General features: G+C 46.0%; 1 long non-coding RNA gene across 4 annotated transcripts; it reads left to right on the forward strand.

Moving 5' to 3' along the window:
- Positions 1 to 204: 204 nt before the first annotated feature.
- On the forward strand, positions 205 to 4,391 carry LOC123042905 (uncharacterized). 4 transcript variants are annotated; one of them, XR_006418941.1, is made up of 3 exons: positions 205 to 2,760; positions 2,866 to 3,032; positions 4,127 to 4,391. It is a non-coding gene; the product is annotated as an uncharacterized lncRNA (long non-coding RNA). The 4 variants fall into 4 exon arrangements; XR_006418946.1 differs by lacking the exon at positions 4,127 to 4,391 and adding an exon at positions 3,622 to 4,119; XR_006418940.1 differs by lacking the exon at positions 4,127 to 4,391 and adding an exon at positions 3,856 to 4,119.
- The last annotated feature ends 10,543 nt before the right edge of the window (positions 4,392 to 14,934 follow it).

The raw sequence follows: 14,934 nt of genomic DNA on the forward strand, positions 1-14,934 counted from the left end.
ACGGACCAGAAGCTCGTATCATGGGATCATCTAAGGCATGGTATCACCTGATATTTTCCCTGTCGGGTTCATCGTCGCGGCTTTTTCACATAGAAGTCCATCTGTTTTTCAGAATTCAACCCACAGTCCCTTTTAAGTGGATCTGAAAAAACATTTCGTTTTTGCACAAAACATCCTATCGTTTGGAGTATTCAACCCGCGCCCCCTACAGAAAATAACCCATCTACCCGCACGACCCACGACCCCCAATCCCATCGGCACCTCCAGCGCACCGCCGCCCCCTACCACGCTGTCGCACGCCGCCTCGCCGTCACGCCGCCGGACTCCTCCTCGCTGTCGCGCCGCCGGAACCCACCCCATCGTCGCAAAAGGGTGGCTCTGGAGCACGAGCCAGCACAGACGAGGCCGGGACCAGAAGCAGAATGCGAAAGCTGGGGCGTCGCACGACACCATGCGGCGTTCGTGTCCCTCACAGTCGCCTCGCTCCTCCATGGCCTGCCTGCGAGAGCCCATGCTGGAGGATGACCCTTACCATGACGCAGAGTCTAGCCGACGGGATCCGACATGGTAGTCTTCTCCAAGGAGCGGTGGTCGATGCCGACGAGCAGAGGCCCATGGTCACGAGTCCTCCTCCGATTGCTATCCTCCACATCCCTGAGGCCTTGTTCGGTTGAGGTGGTTTGTGAGGGGGATTGGCAGGGATTGAGGGGGATTAGATCCCCTACAAGCCAAATTCCTCTCCAATCCACTCCAATCCCCTTGGGAGGAGGATTAAACGAACAAGGCCTGATGAATAGGATACAGAGAAGCACAGTGCATTCTTCCTCCCTTATGCCTATGCGTATTATGAATAGATGATGTGATTGCTTTGTTATTTCATTCAATTAATGGCAAAATTGATGAGGTAATTGGAAGAATCGAGCAGCAATTTTATTACAGAACTCGCCATTGATTTGGTCATCTCTGTCACTAGCAAGTTGCATAAGAAAGATTGTGGCGTTGCAGAGGCGTGAATGAAAAAGTTAGTCTGGGGGACAGTTATAGTGATCCCTCAATTATAGAGCGGATCCAGATGAAATTTCCTGTGCATAGAAAGTCATATTGCTCTAATTTGGAGCATCAACTACTCAGTCCTTGAAACAAAGAAATGGTGTGATGACAAGGGCTGATTGTTGTTTAATCTCAGTTGAATCATCTTTCTTGATAGGTAGTCTAAGACAAATTACCCTATTGCCTGGAGGTAAAGCAGTCTACTATGGCTTGACCAAAGCAGAGTGGCCTTACAGTTTCAGCTCGCACCATGGTTCTTGGGAAGCACTGGGGAGACAGCAAGCTGACATAGTGCCATTAAGATTTCTTTTTATCAGTTTGTAATCTATGTCTTCGGATCATTTTGTTTTTACATGAAAATCATATACATAGCAGTAAAGTTTATAGTTAAAGCATAATTTTGATGCAAATCTATGGTAGCCATCGTCATTCAGCCAACGAAGAGCTACACTACCTGAAGCCGCTCGATTGATAACATATATGTGAGTACTCTAAACCTCGGAAATTGCCTGGTCTATTCTTCAGCAATTAATACAAGATACATTAATGTTTTCTTCGTTTCTAGAGATGAGCCTACATTTTTATATTCTAACGTAGATGTTCATGAGAACATAAAAAGCACCATCAATTGTAACACATATTTTTAGTTTTACTGATTTGTCTGCAAGATGAATTTGTGCATTAACAATACAAGAAATTGAGGTACTATTTGGGAAAGCCACTATTGAGATGTTTCCCGAAATGACAGGATACAACCACCATAATTTTTATCCTCTGCATTAGTTTCAGTTTCTTGCAATATTGTTAGACATTTTCCTGTAGTAAAGGTAAGTACAGGTGATCCCTTTTAATTAGTGCCCGTTTTTTCTGTAAATGGTAGAAATGCATTTCTTCTGATATTACGTATTAGAGCAATCCATGTTTTGTCTTGGCACTATACAAGTGCATCTCCTCTTTTACTGTAATAGCTAGATGCTCTTAATTTTCTTATGAGTCTGATGAATCGGTGTAATTATATGATTATTGGAGCCCCCATATAATTCTAAACAATGCAGTATGTGCTACTCTTTTCCATTTGTGATAGACAATAGTAGAAAGAAATCTGGTCCGAAAGTATGTGGTGTACATTTCATAAAAAACTAATTACCCTATCACCATTATGGTAGGATCAAATTCATTGCCTAGCTGCACTAGCATGGCCTTAGCGACGGCGCTGGAGCTACCACTGCTTGCGCCTCTCGCCATGCCAGCCGTGATGTTCTACATGCTGATCAACGTGATGTTGTCAACCATCCAGATTTTCTACAGTTAGCTCAGCAACTTCCACGCCCCACCGCCTTTCTTGTCAGCCACGACACCCAGGTTTTCGTCTATGCCTCATTGGATGCATTTACATCGTATATAATGTTAGATATACACAATCTTAGGTACATATAGGATCTTCCACCTCGGCTCATGTACTGATATGATTTGTGTTGATACATGATTCTCAACAAACTATACTACCAAACTTTTTCACGAAATGTGTAGTACCAGTTGGTGTGATATCATGTCCTCAGCAATGCCCTCGATGGAACGACCATGACCATGTTGTTGCCTGGACTCCTTTTTCATGATGATGTCGCTCTTCGTCATCCATAGTTTATGCGGTGGAGCGTCAAAGACCTCAGCGTGTTATAGGAGAAGACCATGAAGATCAGCAAGAAAGATGTAGGTGGTGTGCTTGAATTCTTCTAGGATTTTTGAACGAGCGCTTGATTTTTTCCCGCTATTTCATGTCATCAATTTGTGTTGCATTGCACATGTGTCAAATAGGTTGATCAAGGAAGGTTCGACACTGTGATGTGAGTTGAAACACAAGCATGGCCTGCAATCGACGCCCACCATACTTGTGCCTCACAAGCAGCAATTTTTCACATTCTTGATGATATTTGTCGGTGCCCTCTTCTCATCTATCCCGACAATCTCGGTATCCAGGCAAGGTATGTCTATGTCAGTTGAACTACGACTCGATTTACAACAATTCCAAGCTTTTTTCTATATCTGCAAATTGGGTGGACTATGGTATGAGTCAGTTTATAAGCAAACATGGTGTACATGAATCTTTGTTGGTGTGAACTATCAAAAGCATTTCCTGCTATTGCTACCTCTGTTTCATCTTCTAAATCTAGAGTCTAGACTTGGATATTATGTAGAAACAATCTGCTCATGAGAAAAGTATGGCTGAGAGTAATACTGGATGTATGCATAATACTGGGACAAGATATTTACCTGCCATTATCCCAGAAGGGAAAAACATATACATAATACTAAACTGCCATAAAAAATATATGAGGGCTTAGATCATCGTTGAGTTCAAATTTTTATCTTTATTATCATCCCAATAAAACATGGTTTTGCTAATTGACTATATATTATCAAATGTTTGAAATGGTAAAGAAAGTGCATAGTGCCAATGTCGTACCTCATCTATTCTATCTGTATTGCATCTTCTCTTTATTTTGAATAGATGGGTTTATTTTGATTTATGAACTAGTAGTTAACTTTGTCTATTTCTGTTACAAACTACAGAGAGCCTTGCAAAATTCATGGACGTTGTTTCCTCTTGGAACTGTCCTAACTATGCCATGATCACTGTCGAACATTGCTCGACAGACTTCTCTGCTTACCAACTCTATATTTTTCTAGGTTTTCTTGTGAAAATTGATGATACCCCAATGTAGAGCCTTACATGTTCAGTTTAGGTAACACGCCTTCTGATATTGTTACCTTGAAATAACAACTGTAGCCGTTGTTGGTTGACAGATTTCAGACGATAACCTGAATGTAGGCATTGAACACAACAAGGTCAGGATATGATAATGGCCCAAGGTCGTGCCGACAAATCTGAAAATACTGTGGAACAAAATAATAATCTGGCAATGTCCCAAGAGAGCTGTTTGTTCTTGGATTTTTATACCCTCATGTTAATACTTAGCTGCTACAATTTTTATTGTTCTTCTCATTATATGTACCTAATAATGATTTAGTTCATTTCTGGATTATTGGACTAAATTACGCTGCCTACTTTCTGTAGCTTACAGCCTTCCACTTCGTAAGGAATTGGGGCACTACACTCCCATTTGTTAATTGTTACGCCTGGTGTATGCCTGTACGAGTACTCAATGTTGTTGTCTGATCTCTGTACATTTGTTTGAGCGCCACACGATCTCATGAAAGATTTGTATTGGTCATCTTAGTCCAAATTGATAATGTTGTGTTCTTTTCATACGACCTAGAGTAGATATGGTTCCGCTGTCGAAAGATACGGAATGACACAGACCAGTAGCATCATGGCATAAAACCCAAAAAAAGATAGTTTAGAACAAAGGTTCAACCAGCTCGGACTGAAAACGTTGTGTACTCCACGCTTCAGTACACTTACACTTCTCAAGTTTTTTCTTTGCGTGTCAATGGCAGCGACCATTCTGCTGCGCAACAAGAGAATCTGTCTGTATAAAGTTCAAGACCTAAGTCCTGAAATTCCTGGCAGGAACCGAAAACTTAGGGCCTGTTCGGATCTCCTCAAACTTCACAAAACTCCCCAAATCTAGCTTCTCTTCTCAGCTTCTCACTCCATGCAGCGTTCTCGTTCCGTTCGGCAACTAAATCATCTTCCCATCGCGATTTTGGGTTGGGGCCAGTAGGTCCATACTGGGCCGGCTAAATCAAGCCCAAGATGCCTGTCTAGGGGAGATATTCCTAGCGATGCCTGGCTATCGAGGGTTGAATCGTTTTCTTTTGCGTGGCTGAGCGAACCGTTATCTTTGGCGGTGGCATTTCAGCTGTAATATAGGGGAACTCCAGATTCTGATTTTTGTGGAGCTGGGTCTTCCTCGCTCCAGATTTTTACACTACAATCGATCGATACTTCTCGAAGCTAGCTTCTTGGGGATATTTTGTTCGGCTCAGCTCCGCTCCAGAATTTGGTGAAGCATGGAGCAGGAGGAGATCCAAATAAGGCCTTAGTATACACTTTCATGCTTTTATTTTCTAATATAAAAAATGGTTTGCAAAGAAGTGTTCAGTGACTTGCATATCTTTAGTGAGCCGATGGAGCGTTTGACTGGAATTTACAATTTCACTATTACATGATCTGATTACGAAGAGAATAAAGAGGAGGGAATGGCAAATGAAGGAGTGAGCCGATTGGAAGGGTGCCGAGTATGGTGCATACATGTCAGTGATGGTAGTTAGAACTTGATGCTGAGTGTTGATTACGAGTTTGGAATTCAAAGTGTGGGCATGGGAGGATTACGAATGGCACGTGCCATTGATGATGATACTGTGCTTTGATTGGAAGACAAGGACAGTGGATAAAGGAAGAAGTAGAAGGGTGATTGGTGCCAAAGCACTAGAGGATGATGTCCCCTTGAAATTAGATTAAAAAATGTTGCATAGTGGCACATGGAGCAGGTTATATTTTATTTTTCGCCCGGTGCAACGCACGGGCATTTGTACTATAGTAATAATAAAGCACGGGTTGAATCTCTCGGGTTCACCGTCACAATACGATTTCTTGTCATGTCATAATACGCTTTTACGATTTGTATAGACAAAATTGTAATATAAACGAGGTGATACTAATTTGAGGTCCGCACGTTCTCGTGGAAGTTTTTGTACGCTCAGCGAAGACGCCCACCATAGGCGCATGGCTATGCGGCGCTTGGCTGGTGGCCCCTGGAGCAGCCCATGCGGGTGAGCGATACTGCTCGATGCGGCTGGGTCAATGCACAAGGGATATAGAGGGGACGCAAAGGCCTCTGCGTGAGGCACGACGCAGGGGCACGGGCTGCAGGGCTTGCGGGGTTCGGATTCATCGCGTCTATATCCGGCCAAGGTCAAGGCAGTTGGAGGCGGACAACTGCCGACTGCCGGCGCTGGTCGTCGGGGAAGGACGCGGTTCCGACGGAAGCGAACTCCTCAACTCCTATGGGAGATGAACGGAGAGATGACGAAGGGAGAAAAGAAGAGCACACGGAGGAAAGAGCCAGGCGTGGGGTGGAGTTTCTCACCGGCAGCTGCTGGTCGGGAGCCGGCACGGGGAGATGCTGCGCTCGATTCGCTCGGGCTGCTCTGAGCTTCGCCTGGAGGCTGCGGGTGCAGGGAGGAAGGGAAATTTTTAGCAATATATTGAACGGAGAGAACAAGTGTTGTTGGTGTAGCTCTTGATCGTCCTGAACATGTGATATTGATTAGTTGACAATGAGACGGGAAGATTACTGCTGCTGGGACTCCGCATGCTTAGATCTGGCTAGTGCGAGCGGGACCTCACGGTTGATCTCCCAGTCGGCACGTACTGGATCGATCGACTTGGCAGCGACATGGCGTAGAGCCTCGAGTCGTGGTACCTATCTTCTCCAACTCGACGACAGCATAGCGCTGAGCGCGGAGCTGTGGTACGTGTCTTTGCCCGTTCAGTCAGTGGCGGATGTACATGGTGGCCAGGGTGGGCCGCGGCCCACCCTGGGATTTTGAGACAGCCTACTATATACTTATACATTTTAATTGGGCCTGAAAAATACCCAGCCCAGTAAACACACCCAGGAGTCCACGACGAACGCAGCCATCCGCTCAGACCCAGTCGTCCTCGTCCTGATGCCCTCGCAGTCTCGCACTGCCGCCCGACCCCAACCCCGGTGCGCCAAGCCGGCAGCCGCCTCCCCATTCCTCGCCGCCGGTCGCGCCCCCTCCGCCGTAAAGGAAGATCCCGCCTCTCGTCCCGCCCACCCGTCCGGCCCTCGGGTCCAGCCGACGCCTCCTTGTGCGCGGCCCTACTCCAGCGAGCGGCTGCGCCCCTGCCGTCGGCCAGCTGCCGGGACTGCTGGCGCCCCTGCCCTCGCGGCCTCGCCCCCCTGCTGCAAATCTGGCCAAAACCAGAATACCCTGCCTGATTTAAGGTACCGAAATACACAAATTTCTGATTTAGGGTTTGCTTTTTTGAACTATGCTATCCACTACATGAAGAACATATACATAATTCTGCAAATCATTTAGGCCTCAATTAGCTTTATTGATAGAAAGTCGTTTCTTTGCAGATTTGTTGTAAAATGAAGAGGGCCGGAAATCACTTTAGAAGAGAATTTGTTTTGGAGTCATTGATCAAATTAGTCAAGAGCTTGAAAATCGTTTGATGAGATTAACATGGAGTTGTCATCTTGTATGTCTGCTTTAAATCCCACCAACTCATTTGCTGCTTTTGATGCACAAATGGTATGCAAGGTACAAAGACTTGTTGAGTTTTATCCCAAAGATTTTTAAGTGCTGACTTGATACACCTTAAACTACAAGTTCATAACTATATAGATGACATGAAAAAAGATGACAACTTCCGAGGCCTTGGAAACCCTGTTGATCTCTCGGTTAAGCTTGGTCAAATAGGGAGACATATAGTTCATCATTTGATGTACTTGCTTCTAAAATTGGTATTTATTCTACCGGTGGCAACAACAAATGTTGTGAGAGCATTTTTTGCCATGAGCATAGTCAGGAGCAAGTTGAGAAATAAGATGGGCGATAGTCTTTTGGATGATTGTCTAGTCACATACGTTGAGAGAAATCCTTTCTCCAAGGTGAATGAACATGATATAATTGATACCTTCATGACAATGCAAAAGCGTAGGCCGAAAACATAGTCTTTTTGAACTTCTCAAGATATGTCTATGATCCATGTAGTATATATGTACTATGTAGGTTTCTTTATGCAAAACTTAGTCTTAATTGAGAATTCTAGTTTGTTTGTAAGACCATATTGATCTATTTCTATGTGATACTGTGAACTAGTTAGGACATTCACATGTCGTATTTTTTGTCAAAAAAAATTTTTGGGGGCGGACCACCCTCACGTGAAAAGCTAGCTCCGCCACTGCGTTCAGTCAATGATCACCGACCGCAACAGTGACGGCGCCTGCTATAACGGATGTCACGATGCCTCCCACAAACGTATAGCTGGTAGAAGGAGGTTGATGGATTTTAATCAGGATGCTACACTGGTAGAAAAAGAGGCTTCCGTCCAGCCCCATTAGTCGCGAAACTGTAGAAACCGCGACTAATGAAGTCTTTAGTCGCGGTTCGGCAGACGAACCGCGACCAAAGGCCTGGGCCCAGGGCGCTCGGTGGCCAGCTGGTGCACGTGAGGGGATTTAGTCGCGGTTGGCCAGGCCAACCGCGACTAAAGGTGCCCAAAGGCCTTTAGTCGCGGTTGGCCAGGCCAACCGCGACTAAAGCTCCTCCCCTATATATACCAGTTCAGCACGCTCACTTAGCCATTTGGTGCCACTTCTCTTCACAAGCTTCACAAGGGGGTGTATGTTTGCTTTTGGTTCCTCTTATGCACACAAGGTGTTTGATGAAATGCCCCAAGAGGGTGAAACAAACATGATATGAAGTGTTGGAGCCACACTTGAGGTTCCTCATTTATTTTTTCCTCCTCGATCGCGGTTAGCAACTTGAACCTTTCATGCATGTGTGTCATTGATAAAATATGCATGCATGTGTGTTGTTCATTGTTTAATTTCTATTGTTTATAGCTAGTTAGTTTAACAAATGCATGATGGTTAATTATATATTTTATATTATAATAATGCAGATGAATCGGCAATGGATGTACGGTAACCGACTATCCCGCGAGTTCACTACGGGTTTGAAAGATTTCCTCGTAGTGGCTAATGCGAACAAGCAGAAGGGTTTTGTTATCTGTCCATGTGTTGACTGTAAGAATCAGAAGGGTTACTCTTCCTCAAGAGAAGTTCACCTGCACCTGCTTCGGCACGGTTTCATGCCAAGCTATAATTGTTGGACCAAGCATGGAGAAAGAGGGGTTATAATGGAAGAAGATGAAGAAGGGGATGATTTCATCGATGAAAGCTATCTTGCTCATTTCGGTGATACTTTCATGGAGGATGCTGAAGGTGAAGGGGAAGGTGAAGGGGAAGGTGAAGGTGAAGAAGAGGCACGTGATGAGACCGTTGATGATCTTGGTCGGACCATTGCTGATGCACGGAGACGCTGCGAAACTGAAAAGGAGAGGGAGAATTTGGATCGCATGTTAGAGGATCACAGAAAGTCGTTGTACCCCAGATGCGATGATGGTCTGAAAAAGCTGGGCTGCACACTGGATTTGCTGAAATGGAAGGCACAGGCAGGTGTAGCTGACTCGGCATTTGAAAACTTGCTGAAAATGTTGAAGAATATGTTTCCAAAGAATAACGAGTTGCCCGCCAGTACGTACGAAGCAAAGAAGGTTGTCTGCCCTCTAGGTTTAGAGGTTCTGAAGATACATGCATGCATCAACGACTGCATCCTCTACCGCGGTGAATACGAGAATTTGAATGAATGCCCGGTATGCACTGCATTGCGTTATAAGATCAGAGGCGATGACCCTGGTGACGATGTTGAGGGCGAGAAACCCAGGTAGAGGGTTCCCGCCAAGGTGATGTGGTATGCTCCTATAATACCACGGTTGAAACATCTGAGCGGTGGGTTCCGAGTGATACCAATGCTCAGAGGAATAACCTCCGGATGATGCTTAGTCCAGAAGCTCGCTTCCGACCACTTCAAGAGGAACTAGCTGGATGGTTCAGGAGGGAAGTCCTCCATCCTAAAGGAGAACACCATTACGAGGACGTAGAACTTTATATGCATTAAATTATGTATGGAAACTTGTTGAAAATTGTATATGGTCATCCGATGATATTGAATATATATTGTATATTCCTCTTGAATTCTTTTTGGTTCTAATTTCAAATTTGTTTGAAATTGTACATTCATATGCATGTATGTAGTACCGTAGAATATGTGAAACTCCTTCAAAATTAAAATAAAGCACAAAAGAAATAAAACAATACAAATTAAACAGAAAACAGGTTTAGGGGGGGGGGCTAAAACCCTAAACCTGCGGCGGCCTTTAGTCGCGGTTGGCCAGAAGAACCGCGACTAAAGGTCCTCCGCCCCGACGGCCGCCTGGCGCCCACGTGGACGGGCCTTTAGTCGCGGTTCTTAAGCAACCGCGACTAAAGGGGGGGCCTTTAGTCGCGCCTGTTTGGTCGCGGTTGCGCAACCGCGACTAATGGCAGTTGTGAACCGCGATCAAAGGCCCTTTTTCCACCAGTGCTAGCTTGCCTCACGGACACACCTATCGATCCACAAGGTAGACTCGGTGCCGACCTTCATGTGCCTAGAATTGATGGTCCTCCCACTTCAAACTTCACGCATAACCTTCCTCGATCCACAGAGAACAGCCGATTGTGTTACCGGCTAGATGGCAGCCTCCACGCGATTACAAGCTTACTACTCCGATGGATGCACTGACCTCCTACTTTTGAGCATCCCGTGCATGACACCAAGCAGTGTTATTTCTTCAGAGTTACTTCAAGGCATGTATGCATTTCAATCAAAAAGATTTATTAATGTACTCTAATGACTAAGAAACTATGAGTCGGCTAGGGATGTTTTTCAACTCCGCCTGGATCATGAGCGCTAATTACAATTGAATGTCTGCACAAAATGTGAATGGGATTTTGTGTCATAAATGAAGCTAGGGACATTCAACATTCATGATAAATGGCCAATTCGTAGCTCTATTATCCCGTTGCAACGCACGGGCACTTTTGCTAGTATATGATAAAAGGACACATATGTGGTGAGCTTGATGCTCGGGAAATGATAATACGTTTCTGTAAAAGAAGCCCCCAGGTATTATGGGCGTATACATTTAAGGATGTGTACCTCATAAGTGTGCGGTCTAGCCGCACAGGAGCTATAAAGCTAAAGAGAAAATTTAAAGAGAGAAAAAAATGAAAAGAGGAGAAAAAGAAAACGAACAATGAGTCTGACTCTACGTGTAGAATCTTCGGAGTCTCACGGCATTCCACGGGTTCGGCTCTAAGCGATTATCCGATGCATCACGAAGACAGTACACACCTCTAGTGAGAACTTCATCTATAATGAAGGGACCTTGCCACTTGGGCTTGAGTTTGTCCTTTTTATTTTCTGGCAAGCGTATAACAAGTTCACCAACATTATAAGTCTTGGCCCGCACTTCCCTACTTTGGTATCTGCGAGCTTGTTGTTGATAGAATGCAGAACAAGCTTTTGCAATATCGCGCTCCTCCTCCAGGGCATCTAGGTTGTCCTGCCGATCAAGCTCGGCCTCTTTCTCTTTGTACATGCGCACTCAAGGTGAGTCATGAATGATGTCGCAGGGAAAAATAGCCTCCGCGCCGTACACCATGAAGAATGGTGTGTAACCGGTAGTGCGATTGGGCATGGTCCGCAGCCCCCAGAGTATGGAGTCGAGCTACTTGACCCAGTGTTTGTCTGACTCTTTTAAAGACCGTACTAGTCTAGCCTTAATGCCACTCATGATAAGACCATTAGCTCGTTCAACTTGACCGTTTGTTTGGTGGTGATAGACGGCGGCATAATCGAGCTTGATGCCTAGGTTAGCACACCATGTTTTCACTTCGTCGGCTGTAAAGTTGGAGCCGTTATCGGTGATGATGTTGTGTGGGACACCATAACGATGTACGACAAAGGATATAAAGTCTATCACTGGTCCGGCTTCGGCCGTTTTAACTGGTTTGGCCTCTATCCACTTAGTGAATTTATCTACCATGACCAGCATATATTTTTTACTTATGGCCTGCCCCATTAAGGGGTCCGACCATATCAAGCCCCCAAACCGCGAAAGGCCAAGTAATGGGGATTGTTTGTAAGGAGGTAGGCGGCATATGGCTTTGATTGGCGAAAAGCTGGCATCCCATACAACGTTGGACAAGGTCCTGTTCATATGGTCGGGCCGTTGGCCAGAAGAAACCAGTACGGAAGGCCTTGCTTACAAGAGCCCGAGCCACGGCGTGGTGACCGCCAAGACTAGTGTTTGCAGATACATCTTTGAAGTATTCTGATCGCGCTCTTCTTGTAGAGCTCTCCTTCATGAACCTTGTAGGATTTCAAATGTCGAACGATGCATCGAGCCTCATTTTGATCCTCGGGGAGCCCTCACCTATTAAGGTAGGCCAAGAAGGGTTCGGCCCATGGGGAAATTACTGCCATTATTAGATGGGATGGTGGTGTTATTTCGGTGGCTGAGCCCTCGATGATATCGGTATTGTGTTGGGAATCTGGGGGTATAACCGGATCTGGACTAGTGTTGCCGCTCTCATCCTGCCACACCACGGATGGCTTGAAGAGGCTTTCCAAAAAGATGATAGGCGGGATGGGGTCACGCTTGGCGCCCATGCGAGTAAGGACATCTGCCGCTTGATTACTTTCTCGAGGCACATGATGAAACTCGAGTCCCTCGAACCGAGCTGATATTTTGAGTACGATGTTACGATAGGCCGCCATCTTTGGATCTTTGTCGTCGAAGTCTCCGTTTATTTGGGATATTGTGAGGTTTGAATCCCCGCGCACCTCTAGGCGTTGTATGCCCATGGAGACAGCCATCCGTAGACCGTGTAGTAAGGCCTCATATTCGGCTGTGTTATTGGAGTCCGTGTATAATATTTGGAGTACATATTGGACTATGTCTCCTCTGGGGGATGTTAAGACAACTCCCACTCCTAAACAAGCCATCATTTTAGAGCCATCGAAGTGCATGACCCAATTGGAATATGTATCGTACTCTTTAGGGAGTTCGGCCCCTGTCCATTCGACGACGAAGTCAGCCAATACTTGGGATTTAATGGCTCGGCGTGGTTTGTATGTTATATCAAATGGGCAAGAGCTCAATGGCCCACATGGAAATCCGGCCGGTAGCTTCGCGGTTGTTTATTATGTCACTGAGTGGTACTTCGGAAGCCACCGTGATCAAGCACTCTTGGAAGTAGTGTCGTAGCTTCCGGGATGCCATGAAGACCGCATATGCTATCTTTTGGTAATGAGGGTTCCAGCATTTTCCTGGTGTGAGGACAGTGGATACATAATATACCGGTTTCTGAAGTGGGAATTTATGTCCGTCCTCCTCTCGTTTGACGAGGAGCACCGTACTCACCACCTGGTGTGTTGCAGAGATGTATAATAACGTGGGTTCGCCGATGTTTGGCGCGGCCAGGACTAGGTTGCTCGCTAAAAGAGCTTTTATTTCTTCCAGTCCGGCTGTTGCCGCGTCCGTCCACTCGATGTGGTCGGTGTGTCGGAGCAGGCGACATAGTGGCAATGCTTTTTATCCCAATCTAGAGATAAAGCAGCTTAAAGTTGCCACGCATCCGGCTAGTTTTTGGACCTTTTTGAGGTTTGTTGGTGTAGCCAATTGTGACAAAGCTCAGATTTTGGCTCGGTTTGCCTCAATTCCTCTATTGGAAACGATGAAGCCCAACAGTTTTTCGACAGGGACGCCGAAGACACACTTTTCCGGATTGAGCTTGATGTCATATGTACAGAGGTTGTCGAATGAGAGACGCATGTCGTCTACTAGGGACTCAATGTGCTTAGTTTTGATGACGACCTCATCCACACATGCTTCGACCGTCTTGCCGATTTGTTTCTCCAGGCATGTTTGAATCATGCGTTGGTAGGTAGCACTGGCGTTTTTCAGCCCGAAGGGCATAGTGTTAAAGCAGAAAGGCTCGTATGGGGTAATGAATGCCGTTGCGGCTTGATCAGACTCCTTCATTTTGATTTGATGGTATCCGGAGTATGCGTCGAGGAAACACAATGAGTCGTGTCCTGCAGTAGCGTCAATGATCTGATTGATGGGGGGAGGGGGAAGGAATCCTTGGGGCAAGCCTTGTTGAGATCTTTGAAATCAACGTACAGGCGCCAGGATTTGTCCTTCTTTGGTACCATCACCAGGTTTGCTAGCCAGTTCGGGTGTTTTATCTCTCTGATCAACCCGGCCTCAATTAACTTGGCTAGCTCCTCCCCCATAACTTGTCATTTGGGTTTGGAAAAGCGTCGCAGTGTTTGCTTGACCGACTTTTATCCCTTTAATATATTGAGGCTGCGCTCGGCCAATCTGCATGAGATTCCTGGCATATCAGAAGGGTGCCAGGCGAATATGTCCCAGTTCTCGCGCAGGAACTCGCGTAATGCGGCATCGACCGTCGGGTCCAGCTGTGCTCCGATGGAACTATTTCGTCCGCTGGTTTGAAGGAGGTAGATTTGGGCCGCTTATGAAGGATTACGTCGTCCCTATCGACCATGGAGCGTAGTGCGGTTAATTCTTCAGCCGTAAGGGCCTCGGATAGTGCCTCGAGGGCCAGGGATGCGGTTTTGTTTTCGGCGCGGAGCGCTATGTCCAGATTACTGGTGAGAGTGATAATACCGTTTGGCCCGGGCATCTTGAGCTTCATATACCCATAGTGAGGTATGGCTTGAAAGCGCGTGAATGCGTCTCTCCCCAACAGGGCGTGATATCTGCTGTTGAAAGGGGCCACTTGAAAGGTTATCTCTTCGGAACGATAGTTCTCCGGCGTGCTGAATACCACGTCGAGTTTAATTTTTCCCACGCATCTTGCTTCCCGACTGGGTATAATTCCTCAAAAGGTCGTATTACTTAGCTTGATGCGGCTCCTATCCATTTGCATTTTATTGAGTGTGTCCTCGTAGATGAGGTTCAACCCGCTGCCGCCGTCCATGAGCACTTTAGTGAGCCGAAAGTCATCCACAATTGAATTGAGAACCAAGGCGACTGGTGCCCAGACTAACCGGATTTTTGGTTCGTCCTCGGCATTAAAAGTTATGGCCGTGTCATTCCAGGGATTTATTGTTGCGACTTGGCAGACTTTGGCGAGGTCACGGAGTGCCCTCTTGCGCCGATTGTTTGAAGTGAAAGTCTCGAAGACCGTCAATACTCTGAGGTCGTTGTCTTCTGGAGAATACTGCTATGAGGTGTTTTTTGTG

The sequence above is a fragment of the Triticum aestivum genome, chromosome 1A (genome assembly GCF_018294505.1).
Source record: "Triticum aestivum cultivar Chinese Spring chromosome 1A, IWGSC CS RefSeq v2.1, whole genome shotgun sequence".
Classification (NCBI taxonomy): domain Eukaryota; kingdom Viridiplantae; phylum Streptophyta; class Magnoliopsida; order Poales; family Poaceae; genus Triticum; species Triticum aestivum.